The sequence below is a fragment of the Benincasa hispida genome, chromosome 12, assembly GCF_009727055.1.
Source record: "Benincasa hispida cultivar B227 chromosome 12, ASM972705v1, whole genome shotgun sequence".
NCBI classification, from domain to species: Eukaryota; Viridiplantae; Streptophyta; class Magnoliopsida; order Cucurbitales; family Cucurbitaceae; genus Benincasa; species Benincasa hispida.
In genome coordinates, this window is record NC_052360.1 from 53979804 (window position 1) to 53993917 (window position 14114).

A 14114-nucleotide genomic window follows, 5' to 3' on the forward strand; every position below is an offset into this window, starting at 1 on the left:
GAACCATATAATGTTCTACATACCATTGATATGATGAAAAGAGCAGTAGCTCAATTATGCATGTTCTGATAAAATTAAGATATTGAACTTTGAACTTACATAAAAAATACATGTTCAATTATATAATGAAAAAGAGCAGTAGCTCCATTATACATAAAAAATAAATGTTTTTACGTACATAAAAAAAATTTACATACATAAAAAAATACGTGTTCTATACACATAAAAAAATATGGAGTGTTTGCCCATAGTTGACATGCTAATTGCATCCTATATTCACGCATCTTCTCTTGAGTGATTACGAATGGATCAACACCAGTCACCAAGTTTTCTAGTAATTTGATTGTGAAGATGCCACAATCAAACGATCTGTGTTGTATGTCGACGTTCATAGGTCGTGAGATTTTCAAACGGGCTGTAGATAGGTCCAACTTTGAACGATCCACGTCACAGTAGTGAAGTAGGGATGGTACTGTGACCGTCAATGGCTCTAGCCAATTCACCAGCTTTGTCATTGGTGTGTATGACGGAAGTGAATCCAACACGAATATATGGCCTCTGTTAATGTCCATTGCAAGGGCCATCCAGTGGTCACTCATATTCATCGCCATATAAAAGAAATCCACATCTGCCCATCTGACATCGAATTTACCGGTGACTTAGTCCTTATATGTGTCTTCATCTTCCTATGCTAGGGCAACCTCCAAAAGTGTCTTATTCTTTATTCATTTAAATACCCTGCCACGAGCATTAAGGTGACTCTGTCAAATACAATGAGAAGTTAAGTAACGAAATATAATGAGAAGTTAAGAAATGAAATATCAAAATTTACCGTTACAACAATTGGAAAGATGGTGAACTTGTGCATGCACATGTCGAGCCGGGTATAAAATTTTTCTTTCATAAAATAAAATAAAGTATTTATGGTCTACACGAAAAATTACTATGTCAGTAAAAGTACAAGATAGCCAATATGTAAAGAAGTCAAGACTAGGAAACTTGCATCGCACTCGACCAATGAATTCGGGGTAATCAATTCCTTGAAGAATTGCATGGCGGGTGGTTTAAAGGAGTTCTCTCGAACCTCATTGTCTATATTGTCGTCCGAGATCCAGCCCATTATTTCTATAAGGATATTGTGTGGAACATCATGTGCTACGTTATATATGACAATCGCTCTGGATAGTGACGTAGCCACACCTGGGAGAGGATGCTTAACCACAATTTTCTTCTTTACTTGAGCTGGAGGTGTATATTTATCAACGGGTTTCCTCTTACAACTAATTCTTCGAGATTCCTACATAAACAGATAACAAAAGATTACTCATCAAGAAATATAAAAATATAAACAAAGATTACTGATCAATAAATTACTCATCAGTGTAACTCCTTCTATGGTCGTAACAATCCCAGAAGTGTCGGCCTCTGGGATGCCAGACATGTCAGCCTCTATATGTGGCATGGTGAGTAAGGCAGACATGTCAGGCACTGTTTGTGGGTTCGGGCTATGGAGTGGGTGGGAGTAGGTGAAGTGGTGGTATCAGGCTGTAAAGGAGGGATAGGAGTGTCAGAGGCAGTCACATTATTGGTATTGGGATCCCGAGATAGGATGGGTGACCTGGTCATCTCTTCATTCACCGTGGAACCCTTCAATTAGTAAAGTAAAATGATGAGTTCATGAACACGTAAAAACTAAACACATAAAGACATAAAATGATAGTAAATGCAAACCTTGCACATAAACTGCAACAATGACAGGATGGCCGACACACCAATTGGTAAGTCCGTCATGTTTTCCTCCATACTGGATACGCGACTATCTAAACCCGATATACGACCATCCAACCTCGATAGTGAGCTATCAATGGTCCACAGGTACAAATAAATAGACTCGTCAGGATTGGCTCCCTCCCTGCGATGGGAAGCACACTCAGGACACTCCTCATCCACAGGTCGCTCTCTACTAGAGTCCGCAAGATAGACATCAAGTTGGTTCAACTCATCCTCATCACGTATGTCCCCCATCACATCATGGAACATATCATCACTAGGTGTGTATGTCCTTCCTTCCACTCTTCCATATTCAGCATCCTCGTGCTCAGAATGCTCAGGTTCATCCCCTCCCTCCACCCTGACAACTTCATCATTGTCATCTCCATGATGATCATCACTGTCACTTTCACTTTTCACTCGCACCTAGATCAAATATAGGTCGTCTGTCCACTGGGGTATCCTGAAATTCCCTCTCAGCATCTGACATGACAGTACCCTCTTTAACCCTTATCTGCATTAACAACCCAGTAAACTGGTTAGTGTCAATTTAACAACAAGATAAACATATTATACATAGAGTAAACGTACATCGTTAGACTCGAATATCTCTCTCTCTAGTACTTTGAAGGACACTGAGTGGGAGCATGACCATCATAATATGTGGGGCAAAGCCACCTTGCTCCTTCGATCTGCAATGTTCCCAGTTATAGATTAAGCTAGGATCTTGTACGTCCATACCTAAATAAAATTTAAAATATATTAAGAACAATAGTAATGTTAAATCAAACAACACAATTATTATGTTAAGAAAATTTACCTGGAATGCTTGTGGAAATCCATGTAAAGAGTACTTCACAACGTAATTTTTATTTCCTTTGACCCTTGCCTTATATAGACTGCTCTTATCATTCAACGCAATCTTTAGGGCATCCAATGTCCTCTCTAAAATAATGGCACCCCAATCAAGACTGTTGTAGTACTCTATGTTTTGAATGTCCTTAAAACGTTTGAGATCCACTACATTTTTCTGTTTGTTTTTCCCCATCATTGCGACCTCAGTATAGTAAACTACTATGATCTTCACAGCATCATCATCATTTTCAAACTCCAACTCCTTGTATTTTTCTTCAAGTTGACGGAGATGTAAGGTATCCTTCGTCACTGGATTACCAAAATACTTGATAGTAAGTTCATACGAGGAATGTTGGTTCTAATCAACTCGTGTTGGGGAATTCCACAAACCAGTCGTCAACAAAAAGTCATCCTTCGAAAAAGTGACAACCTTTCGACAAACAGAGAATGACATTGAGTCTGATCTCATCCTCTTCACTCCTCTCAGCAACATGTGATGGATAATTGGGCTGTTAAACACCATGTCAACATCTACAAATTGCCCAAAAACTGTTCTCTTGAACATGTCCAACTACCTTGGCATAAGCTTCTACTTCACAATCTTGTTTGCATTAGCAATGTGGGCCAAGCTCGTTACTTGGCTGTGAAATCGGTCGTCTTCGGGTATTCTGAAACATGTTGCCATCCTAAATCACTCATGCATGAAATAAAGATTCAATCAGTAAAATCCTTCAGAAAAAAAAAATTATAAAACAACATTATGTTTAAATCTCGTTGGATTCGCTCTCGCTAGATTCACTCTTGCTAGACTAACTCTCGCTAGACTCGCTCTTGCTGGATTCGCTCTCGTTGGTATCGCTCTCGCCGATATCGCAGTCTCCGATATTACTCTCTTTGGTATCGCTCTCTCCAGTATTCGTCTCTCCATTATCGCTCTCTCCGGTGTTGCTCTCTCTGGTGTCACTCTCTCTGGAGTCGCTCCTTCTAGTAACTCTCACTTATCTCGCTCATATTCTCTCTTTTTACTCATCTTCAACCACATAACACATCAAAAACAAGAAAAACAAACAAAAAGACCATAGGTTCACAGTATTTCTAAACCCCAGAACGACCCACCCTTTCTGGTGTCGCTCTCTCTAGTATTGCTCTACCGATTTCACTCTCACTTATCTCGCTCACAAACTCTTTCTACTCACTTTAAACCACAGAACACATTGAAAACAAAACAAACAAAAAAAAACCATATCAGTGTATTTCTAAACCCAGAACGACCCACAAAGCCCCATTACCGATCAGTGTAAGACATTTTCAGGCATAGATTGAAAGATTTACCAATCAGATTCGATTTGTCGGTGGCAGTAGAATCCTTTACAAGCCGAAATAATGGATTCTAAAGATTTTTTTAGTTTATGAGTGATTCGAAGCTGTTAGCCTTGGAAAATTTGAATGAAGAGTTTTTAGTTTTGGTGGGTTCTCAGTAAAAAGGTAAGAAGACGAAGAAGTAAGGACAATTTACGTAATTTGGTAGATGATGTCAGCAGGGGGTCAATTGACATTATTTTTAAAAATGGGTCATTTGACATTTTGGACCCAAAAATTGGGTCATCCGTACAAATTTTTCTGTTAAGAGATGACTAGCTTCGAAATTCCAAATGAAAGATTTGGGAGAAGCACAGTATGTTCTTGGAATTCAAATAGTTCAGAATCGCAAGAACAAAACATTCGCATTATCTCAAGTATCTTATATAGACAAGATGTTTTCTAGGTATAAAATGCAAAATTTCAAGAAAGGATTTTTACCTTTCAGGCATGGAATTCACCTATCTAAGGAACAGAGTCCTAAGACACCTCAAGAAGTTGAGGAGATTAATCAAATTCCATATGTATCTGCAGTTGGGAGTCTTATGTATGCAATGTTGTGTACTCGTCCCGACATATTCTATGTCATAGGAATTGTCAGGAGATTTCAGTCCAATCTTGGTCATGACCATTGGACTGCTATTAAAAACATTCTCTAGTATCTTCGGAGAAAGAGAGATTATATGCTCGTTATGGTACTAAGGATCTAATCCTTACTGTATACACTGATTATGAATTTCAGACCGATATTGATTCGAGGAAATCAACTTCGGGATCAGTATTCACTCTAAATGGAGGAGCAGCTGTGTGGAGAAGCATCAAACAGAGTTGTATTGTAGACTCCATGATTGAAACTGAGTATGTAGCTGCAAGTGAAGCAGCAAAAGAAGCAGTATGGCTCAGAAAGTTCCTGAAAGATCTGGAAGTAGGTCATAATATGCACCTGCCTGTCACTCTTTATTGTGACAACAGTGGGAAAGTTGCAAATTCAAAGGAACCACGAAGCCATAAAAGGGGAAAGCACATCGAACGGAAGTACCATCTCATCAAGGAGATTGTACATAGAGGAGACGTAATCATCAGCCAGATTGCTTCCAAAGATAACTTAGCTGATCCATTTATGAAGGCCCTCTCGGCTAAAGTGTTCGAGAGTCACCTAGTAAGATTAAGTCTACGAGTTTTGTATCACTAGGGCAAGTGGGAGAATTTATGGGTATTATAATGCCCTAGTATATTGTATTTGTACATTTTATTCTCTCCATGTAAACTCAACATTATATGTATTTGTATATAATGATCCATTGGATTTTTAGTCCAAGTGGGAGTATTGTTAGGTTTTATATCCTAAAACTCGCAGTTTATAAAATAATAAACATATTCTATAATCAAAATATTTATTATTGATTTTATAAATTGTATGAAAGTCTAAATCCAATAAACTAAGACCCATAACTATTGTATGAGTACTTGAACTTTATGTGGAGACATAAGAATGGATCAGGTTCGAGTAAATAGTCAAAATGATCTATGGGACATGAATAAGGTTGGGTACCTTATTCTGGTAACACCATTGGGTGCAACCTACTCTGTAGTTGTTACAAAAAGTTGTAAAGTGCTACATATGATGTGATCCTAATTCGTACATGTTATGACATGAGGAGTGGGGGCGTCCTATGGAATGAGTTTGCATAAGATCAAGACCAAGAAATAAGTCACTCTTACTTTATAACATTGTTTACTGTATAACACTGACTATTTCACCTAGATGACCGAGGTAACTTGATCTTAATCCTAAGCTAACTATGAACTCCTGTTTATTTGGGATTGCCCTTAAATTTCATAGGTGAGGGTTGGCTCAACAGCGCCGGCTCATTAAGAATCCCATTTTAGGGGTAAGACCGGATAGATAGCTGGGGACGTAAGGTGCAAGACGGAGTTCACGCCTACCCGATTTGGGGATAAGAGAAAGGTTGTTCTCTCAAGAACTAAATTCAGGTCTTGAACAAGAGGCCCCACCCTCTCATTGAGTTGAGAGAGTTTGGTTTAGTGATGGGATCACAAACTAGATGTTCATTAGAGGATCAATATGGACTTGAGGAATAAGACGTAATCTCAGGGGTAAAACAGATATTTGACCCAGCCGTTATTACAAACAACCTGTGAAGGGTCGACTTGCTGATTATGGTTAAATCATGTGGACATAATATATCTATAGTAAGGGGAGTGCAACTATGGGCTTTAGTGGAATGACCCATTAGTTAACGAATGGGAATTAATCTGGTCTAATGAGTTTAGCCAATTAATCTCGGATCGTTGGAGCCCATGATCTGTAGGTCCGCGAGGTCCCTCTACTAGCTCGTAACAGACTAGCTCTAGAATAGTGTGATAAGTTAATTTGAATCGTTCAAATTAGAATTAAGGGAATTAGTAATTATATGAGATATAATTACATGTTTAATTTGAGAATTAAACATAATAGGAAAATTTATAAAAGATTAATATGTGTTAAAATTAATTTAATATTTGATATTAAATTAATTAAGTTTTATTTAATAATTAATTGATGAAATTAATTAAATTTTTTATTTTTAAAATTAAAATAGATTTTATAAAATCAAAATTTGATTTTATGATAAAATTGGAAAAGAGAAAAGCAAAAACACAAAATGGAAAAAGAAGATTTTCTATTATCCATCACCTATGTAGCTCATACAAAGTGCATTCAATTTTGCTTTGTCTTCTCCAAGCATGAGCTGCAACTCATGCAACTCTCTCCTTTACATGTTGATCTGCAATATAATGAAGAGATTGGAGTGAAAATCGGGCATGCAATCTATAGAAAATTAGAGAGAAAATTTGGTTTGAAGAAAGAGTTCTTCAACAAGATTACGACAGTGAGTATTTCTCCTTCATCCCTTGATTCAAGCTTGTTTGGAGTCCCACAACTCAATCTAGAGCACCAAGAGAATAGTGGGGAAGATCTTGTGGTGGTCTGCAACAAGCTTTGGAGAAGATAGCAGCTGGAGAAGGAGCTTTGAAGAAGTTCTACAAGAGGTATGTCTTGAAACTCACTTGTTTTTCTGCAAGAGCATGCCTTATTCTTGCCAAAATTAGTGAATTTTAATGCTTAGATGATCCTTGTGCTTCCACTGTGACTGATACAATCCTACAACCCAAGCATCTGATACTCTGCGATCGCCTACCCCATCGCCTACACAATTCGATCAACTCTTGATCGTCTTCTTCCTCGAAGAACAGTAACCCTTGCTCCGAACGTCTTCACGAACGACTCAAGACTCAAACTAACTTTGAATTACAGACTCGATAACAATTAATTATGCCAAAAGACACAAGGGCCTTTACAATTAACCGTAAATGCAAAAGAATTAATCAAACCGAGGTTTCATCCCAGAAAACTCCATTAATCCGCACATCCACAAACAATTTAACAATTAAACAGAAAGTAGATATGTTGCACCCACCGCGAATGCATATGCAATTCTTTGCATCAATGAAATTGGAATATCAGTAACCTGGCTCTGATACCAATTGAATGAACTCTTAAGCAAGAGAATCCATGAGTGGATACAGATCTTTTCGATTTCATTGTGACAGAATTACCACACATACATTCTAACAAACATATATGCATTGTGACACTAATTTTAGGAATGCTTTAACAATTAAATACAAAAGACTGAGTAAATGTACCAATTGAATACAATCTTCACTCAAACTCAGTCTAGCGGAAGCAAACTCATCTACGCTCCTTATCGCGCAGCAAAAAGTCGCCTAACAGCACCACGGTCGTCTACACGAACGGCAGCACACGAACCAACAGCAACCGAGGACGACACAACCATTCAAAGTCCTCGGTATTCTCGGAGTGAGAATCCAAAGGGTGGACTTTGATGAAATTGGTAGAGGGAGGAGGAGAAGACGATCGTGTAGTACGAACAAGTAAATGGGAGATAATAGATCACTATCGTGTAGTCGAGTGCTTATCGTTTAGAGAAAGGTACACGATCGTGTAGGTTTTATAAAGCGGTCATCTAGCAAATAGTAAGCAATTGTTTAGGTCTGCTCAGCGCGATAAGCAATCGTTTAGAAAAAGTAAGCGATCGTTTAGAAATCGTGTACGAGTGTTTAGTGCGTGGGTGTGCGATCGTTTAGGACAATGGACGCTATCACATAGGCTCTCAACACTAAGCGATAGTAAAGTTTTCAAACCTTGAGCGAATTTTTGAATCTCTTACAAAATGAAAAAAAAAGTTATTTTGTTCTTCAGTTACAAGAATCGAATTCAATCTTCCCACTTTCGCACTATTCTGGAGAAATTCTCGACCAATTATCTCATAACTTCTCACTTATTTAAATAATGAATATAATCATTTTATATTCTTAACCTATAGTTTGATATCATATATCTACTATAGTAATTTCTCCTCTACTTGATATAAATCATATTTATATCCAATTTCCTCCAAAATAATGCATCTCTTACATTTAGTCAATTATATCATATATAATTAACTAGTTCAATTATATCATATATAATCGGACTCTCTTTTGTTAATTTGAACATTTCAAATTGACCCAAAAACTGATTCTCAACTTTATCCAAGCTACAAAGAGGACCATATAGACCTATAGCTCGAAGCTCCAACGGTACGTGAATAGCTAACTAAACTCTTTAGCCACGAGATCCACCATTTGTTAACTACCAGGCATTCCACTAAAGACCAATAGCTGAACTCCTCTTACTACTGATATATTTCTGTGTCCATCAAATATAACCAATCATGAGTACGATGACCCTTCACAGATGCTCGTAAGTACGGCTGGACCAATTTACCATTTTGTCTCTATAGTTACATTTCAACTCACTCAGGATTGAGGTCATGTTACCTATGGTCATCCTAGTGAAGTGGAGTCTCTATCATTAACGGTGTTATATAACGAGACGTTAACACTTCATGGTCAGGTCTTATACAAACTCTTTGTATAGGACGACCCCGCTCACATGTCCCCTACACGAATGATCAGGTTCAAACCATCTGTGACAAGTCACAACAGTTGTGACCATTCCACAAAGCGGGCTGCATCCGTAGCATTACCAAGATAAGGTTTCCCTTCTATATCTATATACTACAGACCATTTTGGTTATAACTTAAGATATGATCCACTTGTAGGTCACCACATACATGCTTAAGTTACATACAGATAACCAGGGATTTTAGGTTTATTAGTTTGTGGTAAAGCAAATAAAACATTTAACTGAGCAAAATCAAGATGTGAAGTAAATATCATATATTATACACCAGAAGCGTTCGTACAAACTATTTACAAACTACAAGACACGAGACTTTAGGGAATCAACTGCTACATTTTTTTCTAAAAAAAAATAAGCAATTCATATATTCAATAACAACTTATTGAATTTTCAGAATAAGTTTTATTTTTTACAAACCATGAGTTTTAGGAATAAAACCCAACAAAAACTTCCTAAGTTATACTGCTTCCTTGGCTGCTTCACATGCATAAACATATTCTGCTTCCATTATGGATAGGAGTAAATTCCATCTTGCTGGACTATGTTCCCAGCTATCTATCCTGTCTTATCCCCAAAATGGAAGGCTTATTAAGCAGTGCTATTGGACTACTCTCACATATACATATCAAAGGATAATCTCGAATAAATAGAAGTTCATAGTTAGCTCCGAATTACAATCGAATTGCTCTAGGTTATCAAATTTGAAATAGTCAGTTTTAACAGTAAACGGTCGTTATAAAGAAAAGTGACTATTTCAAGGTCTGTCTTATGCAAATAACTCTTGCATAGGATGCCTCCACTCTCATATCTCCACATGATCAATTTTTGGGATCACATATTTTGTATCAGTATACAAAGTGGGCCACATCCAATAGTGTTACTGGGATGAGGTACCCAATCTCATCAATTTACCTATAGACCATTTTGGCTATATACTAAAACTTGATCTACATTTATGTCTCTATGTAAAGTTAAAGTATTCATATTATAGCCGTGGATTTGTTTATTTTATTTTTATAATAGAATGCAATATCAATACCATTTTATTGAATGAAAAAAAACTCAATAATACATTGATAAATAGAATATGTTTAACATTTACAAACTGTGAGTTTTAGGACATTCCCAACAATCTCTCACTTAGACTAATACTTCAGTGAGTTACAAATATATACAAATTATAATGTTTATAATGTTGAGAAAAATAGAGAGAAAATACAATAAACTAGAGCATCTATATACCCTTGACATAAAATTGTGCAATTGAAAACAGACTTTTTATAATCTTTTGTTATAACATTGAAAAAACGCTATGAAAAGTAATAGGCTTTCAATAACAACGGCTACAACAAAATGCTTAAAAATGCTATAGAAAGCCTTTTATAGTTTTTTTTAATGATATTAAAAATGCTATAAAATAGTTTTAATAGCATTTTTTATGCTATTAAAATTGCTAGTAGAGAGAAAACATAGCATTTTTTGTTAACGCTATGAAATATTTCCATTAGCTATACAAATTAAAGAAGGCGATATGGAATTTTTGGGAACTTCGAGAGCTAGTGCAGCCTACGATATATTTTATATTAGTTTAGTAGTTAACATTTAATTATACATCAAATAGTAGGCCTCTAGAGATTAGTCGTACGGACAACCACCGACTGAATGTATGATTATGCTCTTCTTGAAGCCACTTTCTACTTTTACTTTTACTAGAATTGAGCTTAGACAAAATATCTATATGTTGCCTATTATAAATGACAAAGTTAGTAGATTATTGAATAATCAGGTAACCTAAAATGAGAATAAGATGGAGATCTACATACTCGACGTAAGAAAGCACATCATTTACATTTTGAATAACTTAAAGATAAGCTTGATCCAACTCATCCTTAATTGGTCTAATAAAAGAAGCAGTTGACAATGCTCTATAAATGTTTGAGTTTGCTTTCTTTGTTGATGAGTTTAGCCTAATAGAATTAACACTAGATACAAATTCAGAACAAAACTTTATAGTCTCTTCGACAATATAATTTTCTCCAACACATCCTTCTGGTCGATTTCTATTTTGTACATAAGTTTTCAATACTTTCATGTATCGTTTAAAAGGATACATCCACCTCAAATAAAAGGATACATCCACCTCAAATAAATAGGTCCACAAAACTCAACTTCTCTTACGAGATGCACTACAAGGTGTACCATTATTGTGAAGAATGATGGTGGAAAATACTTCTCTAAGAGGCATAAAGTGACAACTATATCCTCTTGCATACCTTTTAACTGAGATGAATCGATTGCCTTGCAACATATAGCAGTAAAGAAGAAGCATAGGCGAGTAATTGCAAGTCTTACATGTGTGGGTAAAATATCACGAATGGCTACATGTAATAATTGTTGCATAAGAATGTGATGGTCATGCAACTTAAGTCCGTAAAGTTTCAAATCTGTGGGCGACACTAAACTTTGAATGTTCGATGAATAACCTCCAGGTACTTTAATTTTTGATAGTATCTTACAAAAGCTCAATTTCTTAGCTCGTGTTAATGTATAACATGTGGGAGGTAAAAAGGCTTTTTTCTATCATACTTGAGGGGCTAACTATAATCTAATGTTCAGTTCCACCAAATCAAATCGAGTTTTTATTCCATCCTCCATTTTACCAGAAATATCAAGCAACGTGCCAATAAGATTTGCACATACATTCATTTCAATGTGCGTCACGTCTAAACAATGTCGCACGTCATAGTATTCTAACTAAAAAAGAATAGATTTTTTCTTCCAATAAGTTGAAGGGCTATCTCCACCGTTCTTTTCCTTGATAGTTTTCTTACCAAATGAATATTGATACTTACTTGTTTTTGCAAGAATTTCTTCTCCACTCAATGGTTTTGGAGCAAATTCTAATTCTTGTGCACCATTAAAAGCTTTCTTTTGTTTCCTATATGGATGATGGCGTTGTAGAAACTTGCGATGCCTGAGATATGCCATCTTCTTCCCTTTTGGTAAAGAAGTGGATGAAGTTTTCTCTCCACAAATTGGACATGCATGATATCCTTTAACCATACAATCACACAAGTTACCATACGTAGGAAAATTATTAATGGTCTATAATAAAATAGCTTTAAGCATGAAACGTTGTTCTTCATATGCATCGTAACATTTTACCCCTTCTTTCCAAAGTTTTTTCAAATCATCTACTAACGGAGCTAAATAAACATCTATGTCATTTTTCGATTGTTTAGGACGAGATATTAGTGTAATCAACATAAAAAATTTTCGCTTCATGCACTACCATGGAGGTAGATTGTACGTCACTAACATCACTGGCTAACAACTACATATACTACTAAGATCTCTATGTGGATTTACCCCATCTGTCGAAACAGCAAGACAGAGATTTCTAGGTTCTGACTCAAACTCTGGCCACAAATTGTCTATTTTTTTCCACGATAGGGCATCTTTGGGATGTTTTAATAAACCATCTGTTTATTTTTTTTTATTTTTTTTAGCATGTCACGTCAATAAACTTGTTGTTTCTTTACTTCGAAACATTCTTTCAAATCTTGGAATTGGGAAAAAATACCACATGACTTTTGTTGGGATATTCTTAGCCCTTTCCTTTAAATTTTTATGAAGCTTCCATCTTGACGTACCACAAATGGGGCATATATTTGCATTAGAGATTTCTTTTCTAAACAAGCAACAATCATTGTTACATGCATGAATCTTCTCGTACTTCATTCCAAGAGTACCCAACATCTTTTTTGCTTCATAAGAAGAAATTGGAATTTCATTAGGACAAGGTAATATGTCATGAATTAATTCCAACAACTCAGTGAAACTCGTATCACCCCATCCAAATTTAGCTTTCAAATTATATAACTTTGCCAATGTAGATATTTTGGAAAAAGTTTTACAATTTGGGTACAATGGTTTCTTTGCATCATCTAATGATTCTTCAAAATTATCGAATTTTTCATTAAATTAGTTGTATACAGCCTCAAACATTCCAATTGTATCATCAACATCAACATCATCCTCATCAACTTTGTCTCTTTCACTAGTAGACACATTATCATTGTTTCTCTTAATCAGTAATGATTCACCGTGAAAAATCTATGTCTGATAACTTTGATCTATACCACTAAAAAATAAGTGATTTCTTATTGTGTTCACATTTAGAGTCTTTGCATTCACACACTTCAAACATGGACAACTCATAACATTCGGTATATTTGAATGTTGTAGACTATTTTTAATAAACATCTCAACCCCAAAACCCAACTAATATTCTATTCATTTTCATCCATTACTTATCCATGACTGTAAAATATGCAACTTAATCTACAAAAAAGACAAACAATAACAAGGAAAAATTACGTAACTGTAAGCTTGTAAATTTAACCATAATCAACAATAAGACCTAAAACAGTAATAAATTGGTTCTGATATACACTTGAACCACACCAAGCAAGACTATCAATCAAGTACATATTTTTTAACTAATTTCTTCAAACACTAACAAATTTCAAGAACGTTAATCATTGGAATAAAACATAAAAATAATGAAATAACACTTGAACCACAGCAATCAAACTTAATCATCCAAGTAAGACCAAATTAATTTATATATAATTGAAAGAAAAAAATTTTGATATATACTTGAACCACACCAAGAAAGACTATCAACTAAGTACATATTTTTCAACTAATTTCATTCCAACATTAACAAATTTCAAAAAGCTTAATCATTGGAATAAAACATAAAATTAATGAAATAACACTTGAACAACACCAATACAACTTAATCAACAAAGTAAGACCAAATTAGTTTATATATAATTGAAAGGAAAGGATTTTGATATAGACTTGAACCACACCAAACAAAACTATCAACCAAGTACATATTTTTTAACTAATTTCATTCCAACATTAACAAATTTCAATAAGCTTAATAATTGGAACTAAACATAAAATTAATGAAATAACACTAACCATACCAATCAAGCTTAATCAACCAAGTAAGACCAAGTTAGTTTATATATAACTGAAAGAAACGGATTTTGATATACACTT